The sequence below is a fragment of the Pristiophorus japonicus genome, unplaced genomic scaffold, assembly GCF_044704955.1.
Source record: "Pristiophorus japonicus isolate sPriJap1 unplaced genomic scaffold, sPriJap1.hap1 HAP1_SCAFFOLD_35, whole genome shotgun sequence".
Taxonomy (NCBI): Eukaryota; Metazoa; Chordata; class Chondrichthyes; family Pristiophoridae; genus Pristiophorus; species Pristiophorus japonicus.
In genome coordinates this window covers 2,239,484-2,253,613 of record NW_027253324.1, presented here as the reverse complement: position 1 = coordinate 2,253,613, position 14,130 = coordinate 2,239,484, and positions in this window count along the sequence as shown.

Below are 14,130 nucleotides of genomic sequence, written 5' to 3'. Positions count from 1 at the left end.
CACCACAGTTCAAGTACAATACCTTGCCTCATGGAGTCATTACTTGAGTGCTTAGACACAATAGAAAGAGATTAAACATTAAATGGTAGGACATTGAGAATTATAGAGGAACAAAGCAACCTGGGAGTGCATGTCCACAGATCCCTTAAGGTAGCAGGCAAGGTGGATTAGCTGGTTAAGAAGACAAAAAGAATGCTGGCCTTTTTTAGCCGAGGCATAGAATAAGAGAGCTGGTGGATTCTGCTTGAATATAAAACACTGGTTAGGCCACAGCTGGAGTACTGCGTGCAGTTCTCGTCACCACTTTACAGGAAGAAGACTGTGATTGCACTGGAGACTTACAAAGGAGATTTCGAGGATGTTATCGGGAGTGGAGAATCTTAGCTATGAGGACAGATTGGTTAGGCTGGGGTTGTTTTTCTTGCAACAAAGTGGGCTGATGGGAGGCATCACTGAAGTGTATACAATTATGAGGGGCCTTGATATAGTCGACAGAATGGGCCCATTTCCCTTAGCAGAGGGGTCAACAACCATGGGGCATAAATTTTAAGTCATTGGTAGAAAGTGTAGGGGGGATTTGAGGGGACATTTCTTCATGCAGAGGGTTGTGGGGGTCTGGAACTCATTGCCTTGAAAGGGTGGGAGAGGCAGAAACTCTCACCACATTTAAAAAGTGCTTGGATGTGCACCTGAAGTGTTGTAACCTGCAGGGTTATGGACCGAGAGCTGGAAAGTGGGATTAGGCTGGAGAGCCTGTTATTGGCCGGCACGGTCACGATGGGCTGAAATCGCCTCCTTCCATGCTGTAAACTTCTGATTATATAATTCAATGAAAAATAATCACCAAACGTGGGCTCGCACCTCTGACCCTGAGATTTAGAATCTCATGATCTACTGGGCTTCTGCAAAATGCACCATTTTGTCGTTGATTACAGCTCCGCCCCAGATGTTTAAACTTGCTGTCGAGGAACTGCCAGGATCTTCTTGAATGGTGAACCAGGCTCGAGGGGATGAATGGCCTTCTCTGGCCCGTAATCCTTACATGCTTATGATCTTATGACATTTCACAGGAGAACAAACTCGCCCCTGAGCATGCATGAGGAGAAAGCTCCAGAAAATATTCCCGCCCGGTGAGCTTTCGCGTATGAGACGAATATGTTAACCGCGACACTGCAGAAACATCTCCACTTTCAGCACCAGGTCAGACGGAAGTGTTAAGCGAGCAGGTGGACTGCAAAATCCCACATTTTAGGCGTTGGTCGTGGTATCAAACAATGAGTTTTGCTTAATGATTAAAAACAGGAAGTGTCAGAAGTGCGATGTGAACCCACATCTCCAGAGAAGACTGCGACCTAAACGCAGAACCTTGGACCGCTCGGCCATCCTGACTATTTGGGGCAATATGTGGCCAACTGCAGGTTGATTTTGAACTTTTGTGTCCTGTCACATGAAATAAATGAGGGCAGCAGGTGTATCTCTGTCTGCACCTGGGAAACAGTGAGACAGACCTTGGAGCAAGGGTCTGGTTATTGCCAAACAGCAAAGAAAATATTAATTCCCGAATTACCCTGAAGAACAGTGACCTCGACCTGATCTGGGGTCAGACGCGCTACCGTTGCGCCACGAGGTCGATACAGCAGATCGGAAATGTTTGACTATATGAAGGTTTCACAATACAAGGGGCTTTAAAATCCCCGCACATTCCCACCGGGTGTCAGAAGCAGTGCTCACCTGCCAGTCACCGTATGTTTTATTGTTAAACTTTTGTGTTGCTTGCACGGGATTGCATCATTAATTAACCCGTCACCTTCTTTTGCACAATGAAAGAAATGCTAACTGAGGCAGAGTCGATACTTCAACCATTTTTTTCTGTGCTTTGCATAGAAACATAGAAACATAAAAACATCGAAAACAGGTGCAGGATTAGGCCATTCGGCCCTTCGAGCCTGCAGCACCATTCAATATGGTCATGACTGATCATTCACCTCAGTACCCCTTTACTGCTTTCTCTCCATACCCTTGATACCTTTCGCCGTAATGGCCACATTTAACTCCCTTTTGAATATATCTAATGAACTGGCCTCAACAACTTTCTGTGGTAGAGAATTCCACAGGTTCAGAATTCTCTGAGTGAAGAAGTTTCTCCTCATCTCGGTCCTAAATGGCTTACCCCTTGTCCTTAGACTGTGACCCCTGGTTCTGGACTTCCCCAACATCGGGAACATACTTCCTGCCTCTCACCTGTCCAATCCCATCAGACCTGTATATGTCTCTCTGCGATCCCTTCTCATTCTTCTAAATTCCAGTGAAGAATAGACTAGTTGATCCAGTCTTTCTTTACATGTCAGTCCTGCCCTCCCGGGAATCAGTCTGGTGAACCTTCGCTGCACTCCCTCAATAGCAAGAATGTCCTTCCTCAGATTAGGAGACCAAAACTGTACACAATATTCCAGGTGAGGCCTCACCAAGCCCTGCGTCCGCGCACATGCAGATGCTGAATTCCAGGACATAGTCGACGTATTTACTGAGGCGTATGAAAGCATGGGCCTTACGCTAAACATCCGTAAGACAAAGGTCTTCTACCAGCCTGTCCTCACCGCACAGCACTACCCCCCAGTCATCAAGATCCACGGCGCGGCCCTGGACACCATGGACCACTTCCCATATCTCGGGAGCCTCCTATCAACAAGAGCAGGCATCGGCGACGCGATTCAACACGGCCTCCATGCGCCAGTGCAGCCTTCGGCCGCTTGAGGAAAAGAGTGTTTGAAGACCAGGCCCTCTAAACTGCCACCAGGCTCATGGTCTACAGGGCTGTAGTAATACTTGCCCTCCTGTAAGGCTCAGAGACATGGACCATGTACAGTAGACACCTCAAGTTGCTGAAGAAATATCACCAACGATGTCTCCGCAAGATCCTACAAATCCCCTCGGAGGACAGACACACCAACATCAACAGCCTTATTCAGGCTAACATCCCCAGATTTGAAGCACTGACCACACTCGATCAGCTCCGCTGGGCAGGCCACATAGTCCGCATGCCAGACACGAGAGTCCCAAAGCAAGTGCTCTACTCAGAACTCCTTCATGGCAAACGAGCCAAAGTGGGCAGCACAAACTCTACAAGGACACACTCAAAGCCTCCCTGATAAAGTGCAACATCCCCACTGACACCCAGGAGTCCATGACCCAAGACCACCCTAAGTGGAGAAAGTGCATCCGAGAGGGCGCTGAGCACCTCGAGTCTCATCGCCGAGTGCATGCAGAAATAAAGTGAAGACAGCAGAAAGAGCGTTCGGCAAACCTGTCCCACCCATCCCTTCCCTCAACGACTATCTGTCCCACCTGTGATAGGGTCTGTGGCTCTAGTATTGGAAGGTTCAGCCACCAAAGAACTCACTTTAGGAGTGGAAGCAAGTCTTCCTCGATTCCGAGGGACTGCCAATGTAGATTCCAAAATTCATGGAAACCCGCCAGTGTTTGGACTCACTGAAAAGGAAATTCGATTTAGGACTATTAAACATAAAGTTTGGGATTCTAAAAAGCATATGGAGGAAATCTACAATTCTTAACCAAGTTTGGGATTTTAAAAGGCATGTTTGGGCCTGTGGGGAAAAGCTGCAGTGACAGAGGGGTGGGATTTAGAGTTTGGATATTGTAACTAATCAGTTTGTCTGGGGGAGCTCTTTAACCATAGTCAGAACCCCAGAAAACATTAGCATTTAAACAATCGACCACGGAAGAAACATTATCCACCCTACCCACAGTACCCAAATATCACATCCATATTTCAAAAACTTTTCAATATGTATAGAAATATCTGGCTCAGCTCAGACTTCCCGAAGCCAAAGCAGTGCTATTACAATGGACAAGAGTTCATCAGTTCATAAAGAAGGAGTATCACCATCCCAAAGTCTATCAACACCAGATTAAAACATTTAATCAAGTCTCAGTTAGCTAGTCCGCCAAAACTTATACAAAGAAGACCACTAAAATCAATGGGCAGCAAATCATAAACAAAAGAAACGTTAGATTTGGCACGAAGATTAAGCAGCCTCTCAGAGTAGAACTGGGGGCCTATCGTACCAAGAGCAACCTATTTTTCTGACCATTACTTTGGAACAACAAGATCAAGATCGAGAGCACACGGCGAGATAACACAGGAAGAGACATCACGACATCGGAGAAAAGAACTTAAAAAAACCAATCAGTGGAACATCAATACCAACTGACTTGGTAACAGGCATCAACCGGACCACCGCGACCGACGGACCCAACCAGGAAAATCCACCACTAGAAAACCGGCGTCCACGCAAGTTTTCCACTCTACAATTTGTGCCTCGACTGTCCAGCAGGTAAAAATTACCGAAACAACTTAAAACTCTATTGATGACAAAGGATACCGGCTTCGGGACAATCAGGATACTTTGTCACCGACAAGGCACCGGAAGGCTGGAAGGTAGATCACACCGGTTGTGGGAGAGCTGGTTGGTGGTAACATGGAAGTCTCTGCAATGTGCGGGACCAGACTGTTTCCACACATCCACAATGAATGTCCCACCCTTTATTTGGGAAAAGTACAACTGAGAGTGAACAAGTTCCATCCCGGTCAGAGCAATCTGAAGCTTTAACTGACTGACACCCTGGTTTGGGATTGTAATGTCTGTAAGCATGTAATGCTTGTAGCTCCACACTGTGGATGTGGATGTATTGTGTACTGCAACTGTATAGTTAATCATTAAACAGAACAGGCTCTTTCCGGAGAGTTCCGAGAGAGCAGCCTGAATGTTCGGAAGCTGTGTGTGCTGTGTTCTGTGAAGATATCACAGGGATGTCTTGCAATATGTGCATCTATCAGTCTCTGTGGTGCAATGGATCATTGCGTTCAGCTATGAACTGCAAGGTTGGTGGATCGTAGCCCGTTCAGGGACAAAGCCTGTAATTGTTTTTCCCTGAGGATCGATGCCGTGCAGTTCCAGGTTGTCATTGTGCGTTTTGGCTGCACGAATATATTCCGCAACCATTGCCAGCTGTGCTGTTATCAAGTAATACCAACTGTTACTTGCATTTTCGCGTGGTTGTTCGTTGTCTCGTCGTCAATTGATACGCTCATAATAAAGAATGAAACTGAGTACTGTGAACAATGAGTAAGTTTGACATTAGCTCCTTTAATAAGACTCCAGAGTGCTTATATACCGTGCTGCCAATGGATGCTGGAATCCCTTTAGGACTCCAACAGGTCAGCCCTCTGGTGGTGGTGTGATACAGGTGGCCAAGGGTTAAATACATAACACAAGGTGTGTACGGAAATCAACCATCAAAAGCCCTGTCATTAATCACAGGAGTTTCTGGCAATTTTCTGATCGCAAAGCGCTTTCAGTCCTTGTCCTTAAAATTGTAGATGTGGAAATTGGGGAGTTTAATTACTTTGAAAGGAGAATATTGTTGTTTGGTGCAGTTCAGGTCAGAGAATTGTTTGTGAATGGAACTTTTTGCAGAGAGAGGGATTGAGCTTTTCAGCTTGTTGCTGAACACTTCTCTCTGGGCACTGAGCAAAGCAACAGTTTCTGTAGTGTAGCGGTTATCATGTTTGCCTCACACGCGAAAGGTCTCTGTTGCGAGCCTGGGCGGAAACATTATCTGTGAAGCAAAAACTTGTCTGCAATAAAATTGAACAAAAGCAGTCCAGGGTACATTGTCGCATGAGCAATGAACATTTTAAAACTAATCTACTGAAATACAGAGTGTGTAAAATCAGATCGGGGATAAAACTTCATCAAAGGTTAAAGATCCACTAATTATTAAAGTTCAGTTATTGAAATTTCGATTGTCCCTGTTTGCATTTCTTTCATTCTGTGAAACAACACTATCGGTTTCTTCCATCAGATCTAAGTTGCATTTGGAACCCACAAACAGCGTATCAATTATACGCTCTTCCCCAGTTCCAGAGCTCAGAGGGTTATTGTCCATCCCTGGGATGCAAGCTACCTCGGACCCGGGCCAAACCTCCCCGTGCACCGATCACAGGCTCAGGAAAACCCTGGGGGAGAGGATATCCCGGTCACTGGACCTTGCAGCAACACTGAACAAGCGCCTGGTCTGAAACTTTCCTGAGTAATAACTTGTTAGTGAAGCATCACACAGTCAGGATGGCCGAGCGGTCTAAGGCGCTGTGTTCAGGTCGTAGTATCTTCTGGAGGTGTGGGTTCAAATCCCACTCCTGACATTCAGTGTTTTTAATTGCAAACTCATTTGTTTTGACACCACTCTGAAGTGCTTTGGGACATCCATCTAACATCATAAAATTACTCCACTTCAATTACAAACGGTGATATCAAAGTTACTTCCCAAACCGGGAAACGATCCCGGGTGGCTGTAGCGAAAGGAATGGTTTTGTGAAGCATTGAAAGGTGCCCTGTAAATATCCCGCACTGCTAATTTAAACTCACGGTTATAATTTGTTTCAGTGCAAAAGAAGGCAGGCTCGAAGGGACAAATGGCCGACTCCTGCTACTGGTTCTTGTGTCCTTATGCAGAGCACAGAACAGATGATTAAATTATCAGCTCTCCCTCAGTTCGCATTTCTTTCATTGTGCAAAAGAAGAAAATGGCTTCATTAATGATGTTTTCCCATTAATTTTAAGGAACTGTAATCGACGAACATGGGGCTCAAACCCACGATCCTGAGATTAAGTATATCATGCTCTACCAACTGAGCTAGCCAGGCTTCTCAACATCTAACCTGTCAATCCCCTTCAGAATATTGTCCGTTTCAACGAGATCACCTCCGATTCTTCGAAACCCAAGAGAGAATCGGCATATTCTACACAATCTCTCATCACAGGACAGCACTCTCATCCCAGGAATCAATCTGTTGAACCTCTGATGCACCACCTCCAAGGCAAGTGTGTCCTTCCTCAGATAAGTACTATGGGCGAATATCCTGTTTTTCTGCTGATTCTACTTCCTCCTCCTTTGATAGTCCTTCTCTGTACATTCTGTATTCTGCTTGGTTCTCTACTGAAATATGAGCCTGAAGTTTATCACAAGCTTCCGTTTTTGTGTTTAAGTTGACCTTCATTCATCCACCGAGCTGTAGCTAGCTATCATGCTATTTCTGCACCCTGCATGAGAACGTGTCTCGTCGTTACCCGATATATCTCATTTTTGAAAGTCTCCCAATGTGCATTTACTATTTTACCGAGAAATCTTTGGTTTCAATCTACCTGGGCCAGATCCCTTTCAACTCATAAAATTAGTCCTCCTACAGTTGGGTATTTTCACACGTGATTATAACTTCTCCTTTTCCATAACTACTCTAAACCTAATGATATTGTGATCACTGTTTCCTCAATGCTCCTCCACAGAACATGCTCGACTGAATCCATTTCCGAGATCCAGAACTGCTTTCTTCCACATCGTGCTGGAAACATACTGATGGAGAAAGTTCTAATACAGATTTCAGGAAATCCTCCCCTGCATTTTCCCTTTGCATGGTTATTTTCCCAGTTTACGTTGAAGTCCCACATTATCACGACAGACCTTGAATCTTTCTGCATTTTATATAAATTTACACCTCTTTATCCTTCCCACTATTTGGTGGCCGATAACATACTCGCTCATCTAACTTTCTACAGGCACATTCATTTAAAAAAGAATGTCGGATGCGAATAGGGCCACAAATCGATGGACGAGATTAAATCACATGGAGCGAAGGAAAAATTACATAAAATATGAAATAATTACTTTGCCTCTGTATATAAAAGGGGTCAGAGGGTCTAGTAAGGAGGGGGAACTGAGGGAAATCTTTATTAGTCGAGAAATTGTGTTGGGGAAATTGATGGGATTGAAGGCCGATAAATCCCCAGGGCCTGATGGACTGCATCCCAGAGTACTTAAGGAGGTGGCCTTGGAAATAGCGGATGCATTGACAGTCTTTTCCAAAATTCCATTGACTCTGGATCAGTTCCTATGGAGTGGAGGGTAGCCAATGTAACCCCACTTTTAAAAAAAGATGGGAGAGAGAAAACAGGGAATTATAGACCGGTCAGCCTGATCTCAGTAGTGGGTAAAATGATGGAATCAATCATTAAGGATGTCATAGCAGTGCATCTGGAAAATGATGACATGATAGGTCCAAGTCAGCATGGATTTGTGAAAGGGAAATCATGCTTGACAAATCTTCTGGAATTTTTTGAGGATGTTTCCAGTAAAGTGGACAAAGGAGAACCAGTTCATGTGGTATATTTGGACTTTCAGAAGGCTTTCGACAAGGTCCCACACAAGAGATTAATGTGCAAAGTTAAAGCACATGGGATTGGGAACTGGTTGTCAGACAGGAAGCAAAGAGCAGGAGTAAACGGGTACTTTTCAGAATGGCAGGCAGTGACTAGTGTGGTGCCGCAAGGTTCTGTGCTGGGGCCCCAGCTGTTTACATTGTACATTAATGATTTAGACGAGGGGATTAAATGCAGTATCTTCAAATTTGCGGATGACACTAAGTTGGGTGGCAGTGTGAGCTGTGAGGAGGATGCTATTAGGCTGCAGAATGACTTGGATAGGTTAGGTGAGTGGGCAAATGCATGGCAGATGAAGTATAATGTGGATAAATGTGAGGTTATCCACTTTGGTGGTAGAAACAGAGAGACAGACTATTATCTGAATGGTGACAGATTAGGAAAAGGGAAGGGGCAACGAGAGCTGGGTGTCATGGTACATCAGGCATTGAAGGTTAGCATGCAGGTACAGCAGGAGGTTAAGAAAGCAAATGGCATGTCGGCCTTCATAGCGAGGGGATTTGAATACAGGGGCAGGGAGGTGTTGCTACAGTTGTACAGGGCCTTGGTGAGGCCACACCTGGAGTATTGTGTACAGTTTTGGTCTCCTAACTTGAGGAAGGACATTCTTGCTATTGAGGGAGTGCAGCGAAGATTCACCAGACTGATTCCCGGGATGGCGGGACTGACCTATCAAGAAAGACTGGATCAACTGGGCTTGTATTCACTGGAGTTCAGAAGAATGAGAGGGGACTTCATGGAAACGTTTAAAATTCTGATGGGTTTAGACAGGTTAGATACAGGAAGAATGTTCCCAATGTTGGGGAAGTCCAGAACCAGGGGTCACAGTCTGAGGATAAGGGGTAAGCCATTTAGGACCGAGATGGGGAGAAACCTCTTCACCCAGAGAGTGGTAAACTGTGGAATTCTCTACCACAGAAAGTAGTTGATGCCAATTCACTAAATATATTCAAAAGGGAGTTAGATGAAGTCCTTACTACTCGGGAGATCAAGGGTTATGACGAGAAAGCAGGAAGCGGGTACTGAAGTTTCATGTTCAGCCATGAACTCATTGAATGGCGGTGCAGGCTAGAAGGGCTGAATGACCTGCTCCTGCACCTATTTTCTATGTTTCTATGTTTTTATGTCTATGTTTCTATGTTTCTATGTATTTACCCGGGACACAGGGCAGGTGGACATGACGGTGGAATAATGGATGGGAAATTATATAACTGCAATAAATAAAGAGGAGATATATTAAATGAACGAACCAAATGAAAGGAGGATTCAACCCCTGGTCTGGATGGATTACATCCATACACTTTAAAATAATTCAGCGAAGAGATAGCAGGAGCACTATTACAAATATTTAATGATTAGTTTGAAAAATGTGCAGTGTCAGAGGAATGGCGGATAGCTAACGTAATACTTATATTTGAGATGAGAGATAGAACATGTCCGGTGAACTAAAGACCAGTCAGTGGAACTTCGGTGGTAGGAAAATAATGGAATCTCTGCTAAAGTAGAGAATAGAAGAATATCTATAAACCAAAAATATAATAAAGTATAATAAGCGTGGATTCAAAAGCAAAAGTCTTGCTTGACCAACTTCTTTGATTTCATTGAAGAAGTAACAGGAGAGTAGACCAGGGCAATGTGGTCGATATAGTATATTTAATCTCCAAAAAGTCTTTGATGAGGTACCACATATGAGAATAATGAATAAGGTCAGAGCTTGCGGTGTTTGGGGACAAGTCGTGGATACATCCATAAAAAGAAAATGGAGCACCAAGGGTTAATTCAGGACGGATAGTATTGAAAAGAAGTGAAGTTCTGCTGAACTGGTATCAAACCTTCGTTGGACCACACTTGCAGTACACTGTACAATTCTCATCGCCGTGTTATAAGAACATAAGAACATAAGAATTAGGAACAGGAGTAGGCCATCTAGACCCTCGAGCCTGCTCCGTCATTCAATAAGATCATGGCTGATCTGGTCGTGGACTCAGCTAAACTTACCCGTCCTCTCCCCGTAACCCTTAATTCCCTTATTGGTTAAAAATCTTTGATTTGAAAACATTCAATGAGCGAGCCTCAACTGCTTCCTTGGGCAGAGAATTCCACAGATTCACAACCCTCTGGTAGAAGAAATTCTTTCTCAACTCGGTTTTAAATTGGCTCCTCCGTATTTTGAGGCTGTGCCCCCTAGTTCTATTCTCCCCTACCAGTGGAAACAACCTCTCAACCTCTATCTTGTCTATCCCTTTCATGATTTTAAATGTTTCTATAAGATCACCCCTCATCCTTCTGAACTCCAATGAGTAAAGGCCCAGTCTACTCAATCTATCATCATAAGGTAACCCCCTCATTTCTGGAATAAGCCTAGTGAATCATCTCTGTACCCCTTCCAAAGCTAGTATATCCTTCCTTCAGTAAGGTGACCAAAACTGCACGCAGTACTCCAGGTGCGGCCTTACCAATACCTTATACAGTTGCAGTAGGAACTCCCTGCTTTTGTACTCCATCCCTCTCGCAATGAAGGCCAACATTCCATTCGCCTTCCTGATTACTGCTGCACCTGCAAACTAACCTTTTGGGATTCATGCACAAGGACCCCCAGGTCCCTCTGCACCACAGCATGTTGTAATTTCTCCCCATTCAAATAATATTCACTTTTACTGCTTTTTTTTCCCCAAGGTGGATGACCTCACACTTTCCGACATTGTATTCCTTCTGCCAAACCTTAGCCCATTTGCTTAACCTATCCAAATCTCCTTGCAGCCTCTATGAGTCCTCTACACAACCCGCTTTCCCACTAATCTTAGTGTTATCTGCAAATTTTGTTGCACTGCACTCTGTCCCCTCTTCTAGGTCATCTATGTATATTGTAAACAGTTGTGGTCCCAGCACTGATCCCTGTGGCACACCACTAACCACTGATTTCCATCCGGAAAAGGACACATTTATCCCATTTCTCTGCTTTCTGTTAGCCAGCCAATTCTCTATCCATGCTAATACATTTCCACTGTCTTCGCCTTGCTTTATCTTCTGCTGTAACCTTTTGTATGGCACCTCATCGAATGCCTTTTGGAAATCTAAATACACCACATCACTCGGTACACCTCTATCCACCATGCTCGTTATCTCCTCAAAGAATTCCTATAAGTTAGTTAAACATGATTTCCCCTTCATGAATCCATGCTGCATCTGCTTGATTGCACTATTCCTATCTAGCTGTCCAGCAATTTCTTCCTTAATGATAGTTTCAAGCATTTTCCCCACTACAGATGTTAAACTAACCGGCCTATAGTTAGCTGCCTTTTGTCTGCCCCCTTTTTTAAACAGAGGCGTTAAATTAGCTGCTTTCCAATCCGCTGGTACCTCCCCAGAGTCCAGAGAATTTTGTTAGATTATAACGAATGCATCTGCTATAACTTCCGCCATCTCTTTTAATACCCTGGGATGCATTTCATCAGGACCAGGGGACTTGTCTAACTTCAGTCGCATTAACCTGTCCAGCACTACCCCCCTAGTGATAGTGATTGTCTCAAGATCCTCCCTTCCCACATTCCTGTGGCCTGCAAATTTTGGCATGGTTTTTGTGTCTTCCACTGTGAAGACGGAAGCAAAATAATTGTTTAAGGGCTCAGCCATTTCCACATTTCCCATTATTAACCCCCCTTTTCATCTTCTAAGGGACCAACATTTACTTTAGTCACTCTTTTCCGTTTTATAAATCTGTAAAGCTTTTACGATCTGTTTTTATGTTTTGCGCAAGTTTACCTTCGTAATCTATCTTCCCTTTCTGTATTGCTTTTTTAGTCATTCTTTGCTGTTGATTAAAATTTTCCCAATGCTCTAGTTTCCCACTAACCTTGACCAACTTATACGCATTGGTCTTTGATTTGATACTTCCCTTTATTTCCTTGGTTATCCACAGCTGGTTATCCCTTCTCTTGCCGCGCTTCTTTTTCACTGGAATATATTTTTGTTGCGCACTATGAAAGAGCTCCTTAAAAGTCCTCCACTGTTCCTCAATTGTGCCACCGTTTAGTCCTTGCTTCCAGTCTACTTTAGCCAACTCTGCCCTCATCCCACTGTAGTCCCCTTTGTTTAAGCATAGTATGCTCGTTTCTGACACAACTTCCTCATCTTCAACATGTATTACAAATTCAACCAAATTGTGATCACTCATTCCGAGAGGACCTTTTACTAGGAGATCATTTATTTTTCCTGTCGCGTTACACAGGACCAGATCTAAGATGGCTTGCTCCCTTGTAGGTTCTGTTACATACTGTTCTAAGAAACAATCCCGTATGCATTCTATGAATTCCTCCTCCAGGGTACCCCGTGCGATTTGATTTGACCAATCGATAAGTAGGTTAAAATCCCCCATGACTACTGCCGTTCCTTTTTCATATGCCTCCATTATTCCCTTGATTATTGCCCGCCCCACCATGAAGTCATTATTTGGGGGCCTATAAACTACGGTGACCAGTGACATTTTCCCCTTACTATCTCTAATCTGCACCCACAATGATTCAACATTTTGTTCATTGGAGCCAATATCATCCCTCACAACTGCCCTGATATCATCTTTTATCAACAGAGCTACCCCACCTCCTTTCCTTTCTTGTCGATCTTTCTGAATCGTCAAATACCCCTGTATGTTTAATTCCCAGTCTTGGTCACCCTGCAACCATGTTTCTGTAATGGCCACCAAATCATACCCATTTGTAATGATTTGTGCCATCATCTCATTTACTTTATTTCGAATGCTGCGTGCATTTAGGTAGAGTGTTTTCATCCTAGTTTTTAAACCATGATTTTTAGTTTTGACCCCTCCTGCAGCTCTTTTATATTCAGTGGCCCTTTTTGTTTCTTGCCTTTATATCCTTATACAAAGGATATAGAGGCACTGGAGAGGTTGCAAACACGATTTACAAGAATGATACCAGAAATAAGACTTTATACCTATCAGAAAGGGATGAAGAGACTGGATCTCTTTTGTTTTGAAAAGCGAAGTCTGAGGTGTGACCTAATTGAGGTGTATAAAATGATGAAAGGTTTTGATTGAGTTGACACAGAGAGAGCGTGTTCACGTGTGGGGAAGAACAACACTGGAACTATCAAGAAAAGAGAGTCACCAAGAAACCAAGTGGGGAATTCAGCAAAAGTGTAATTAATCAGAGATTGGTGAGGAAGTAGTTGAGGCGAAAAGTATAGATTAATTTAAGGGGAGGCTAGATAACTAACTGAGCAATCAGGGAATAGAGAGTTACACTGATAGAGTTAGATGTGAAAAGACATGAGGAGGCTCGAGTGGAATATAAACGCCAAATGGGCTATTTCTGTGCTGTATATAATATGTCATTCTATATATGACTCACATTCAGAATAATTCTCCAGTGACAGATAAACATAGCAATACATGAGCACTGGAGTCTGGTGTTCAACACCGGTTAGTAACCCACATATAATACAATTCCCCAATGTGTAGGGGAGGACGAAAACCCCCTCATTTTACCCAGAAGGAAAAGGGCTGTGGGATCAGTCTGTGCTGTGAATTGAAACCGATGGAAGGAAAACTTTGGGACACAAATGAATTTTAAAAGAGCAGACAAGGCCTGTAGGGGATAAAAGGAGGTGCATTAATGGAGACACCCCCCTGCCCAGTGTTTGGACTCATAGGAAAGGGAATTTAATTTGGAACTATCTACCAGAAAGTTTGAAATCCTAAAGTGCACATGGAAGAAACTACGAACCTTAATCGAATTTGGGATTTTTTAAAAGGTGTATGTTGCGTCTGCAAGAAAAGGGGTGGAGTCAATATCAAAAGGGCCAGTTTGGACAT